At 39.7% G+C, this 2,909-nt stretch overlaps 1 protein-coding gene across 1 annotated transcript in view; it reads left to right on the top strand.

Moving 5' to 3' along the window:
* Window positions 1–1,044: 1,044 nt before the first annotated feature.
* LOC106806083 overlaps window positions 1,045–2,909 on the top strand; it is a 4,228-nt gene continuing 2,363 nt past the window's right edge. The window contains exon 1 of the mRNA XM_014807935.1: window positions 1,045–1,132. The gene's annotated coding sequence lies outside the window, so the exon portion shown is untranslated. The remainder of the gene's footprint in view (window positions 1,133–2,909) is intronic.

The following is a 2,909-nucleotide window of genomic DNA, read 5'->3' as shown; positions in this document are numbered from 1 at the left end:
GTCGCACATTTGAATCGCACGACGCGCGATGGCAATTTTGGAACACCATAGTATGCATATATTCCTGCGAGCTCTCTTGGCAAAGTGCTATCGGCACACTACGTTAAGGATACTCTCCAAGTTGTGCACGGGTATTTCTCTAGTGAAGATTAAACGTTTATTGGCGAATGAATCGAATCAATCACTTGTTTTATTTATAGAGGAGATATATCTCTATGCTCAAGGCAAAAAATTTCATGAAATTTCCAGCATCTAATTATGTTACCACAAAAAGTTTGAATTTTTATGTAAAAATGGTATTTTAGATATTTCTCAATTACCAGAAAGAGTGAGGATACAAAATTTTCGCCACATGTTAAACACAATATGTACCAAAATAGTGCATCAGGATTTTTCTTTAAGTTTCATATTTACCATGAAAAATTTAAAAAACTTTAAAATTCAAGTCGCACGTTTGAATTTAAAATTTTTGCGAATAAAGAGAGATAACTCATAAAATACGGCACTTAATAACAATCCCTGACGCGCTTTTTTACAGCAATATGTTACCAGTAAAACGAGTGTAAAATTAAATTATTCCGAGTTGTAATCACAGAGAAATATCCATTTATACATCGACTACTAAGTCAGAAATTGGAACGGAGAAATCAGCGTTTTTCTGACGTCAGCTGCGGCTCACTACACATGTACGCGGGCAAGCAAAACGCTCTGACAGTTCACATGTACCGTTATATGGAGAAATGAGCATGTACACAGGTGGCACATAGTGTTAGCCATCGAATAAAGTTGAAAATGAAAAATCGGTAAAAATTTTCCTAAAACCTTGAGAGTATCCTTAACGACTGACGGCGTACTAATAACTAGGATTGTATATTCTCTGGATACGGTGCTTTCGCCTTTCTTTATGCACGGTATAAGGCTGTGACTCAGCTGATTTGTTGACCTGACTCGGTGTGTACATAGCATTAGCCGCGTAGTGAAGTCAAAACGCACTGATAACGTCGCTACGGCCTTTGTACAGGTGAATGGTGCACTTCTCTGACTGGTCTCGGGTGGAAAGGTTTAGCTGTCGAATTTTCCATCGAGGGTAGCCGATAACAATTTACAGGATCACGCTTTCAATTTGGTTCCGGTGAGTTCACACACGATAAACAGAGATATATTCTCTGCCACAATTTGTAAGCATATATATATATATATATATTACAACTAAGATTTCGATCACCCAGTCTTGATTTGTGAGTGCACGTGAACCGTATTCAAGACCGGATGGTCGTACATCAGTTAATTTACTGGTACGTTTTATACTAATGACACAGCAGGAGTATTATATCACCATCTCCTATATCTTCTATTCTAGTATATATTCTCTATTATATGTCATATGATCACAAAAGGCCTATAATGATTATTATAAAATTGCGCGTTGTTATTATTATTATTATAAATTATAATAGCGCATTACAGTGATGAATAATTGTACAATGATAACAACGTGTTTATAATTTTAGTGACAACATTCATCGACGTATGTAATTTCGTAGCCGGACAATGCATTTGAAAAGCATATTTTACTTCTACGATATACAATGATTGCCTTTAATTTTAATAACTAGCCGGTATAACGTAAAAAATTCTGCTATCTCGTTAGGATTTGGTACAAGCGTCGACTCATCTCAGCTTTAGCTATTGCACCTAGGGTTAGAACTAAATTAACCATAATTCTATCTAACCCTAACCCTGACTTCAACCCGAACCTACTCTGAAGTTAGACTTCCATACACGCTACAAAGTGAGGAATACGCCTATCGCAGCTGTGAATAATAATATTCATGCGTATTTCGCCGTAACGCGATTGCGAATATGCTCTTCACTGGGCTTTTTAGCTGAGAACTATACAAGTCAAAAACCGTATCTCAATAATAAGGTCATCACCCGCAAAGCGAATTTAGCATAGCTGTAGTACCTATAAGGTTTATTATCTAAAGCCGGGCTTAAACATCCACAGCATATATATGTGCTCAGCACGTGGGCAAAGTCCGCCTAAAATAATTCTTATCGTGTGTAGTGTGTGTGTAGTTATAGTGTGTGTGTGTGTGTGTGTGTGTGTGTGTGTGTGTGTGTGTGTGTGTGTGTGTGTGTGTGTGTGTGTGTGTGTGTGTGTGTGTGTGTGTGTGTGTGTGTGTGTGTGTGTGTGTGTGTGTGTGTGTGTGTGTGTGTGTGTGTGTGTGTGTGTAACCGATGCAAAACACGCTTGCGCGGAATTATACGGCTCCAAGGCAGGCTTAGAGGCAAATTAGGGATTATAGTGTAGCATGATTGAGGATCGTGAATAAACCTTTTCCTCTGAATCTAGTGATATTGCTTGGCCTTTCTCCGGACCCACCCACCGTAGGAAAGAGAAGCCACATCAACACTTCGCATTCACCGTTGAACAAGACGCAATAGGATCTGTCAGAGCATCCCTGCTAGAAATGAAAATGTTTACATCCCGCTATTTAAAGCATTTCTAACCGTTTTAAAAGCACTATTAAAAACGTCCCCCTTATACATTGCTCCTGTGCGTGAGCGTGTCAAGCAGGGCGCATGGTGCATTTGATTGGCACGCGGGAATCTGACCTTCATTTGCCTACGCGCAATTTATAAGGTGGCGCTCGCCATAAGGGCATCTGGCGCCACCTCTCCTCCATTGAGTTATTGCAGAGCTACGTATTCTTACCGTGGTTCTCCCTTCTCTTCCGGATCTCTTTCTCCCAGCCATATATGTTATATGAGGGGAGTCTCAGTGATCGTTATACTTGCGTGTCACTGCTACATGCTCGGCTACTTCTCTCGCTCTCTCTCTCTCTCTCTCTCTCTCTCTCTCTCTCTCTCTCTTTCTCTCTCCCTCTCTGTTTAATATATATATA

This window comes from Priapulus caudatus, unplaced genomic scaffold (assembly GCF_000485595.1).
Source record: "Priapulus caudatus unplaced genomic scaffold, Priapulus_caudatus-5.0.1 Scaffold140, whole genome shotgun sequence".
Lineage (NCBI taxonomy): Eukaryota > Metazoa > Priapulida > Priapulimorpha > Priapulimorphida > Priapulidae > Priapulus > Priapulus caudatus.
The sequence above is the reverse complement of the archived record's forward strand: the minus strand, read 5'-3'. Positions and strand labels throughout refer to the sequence as shown.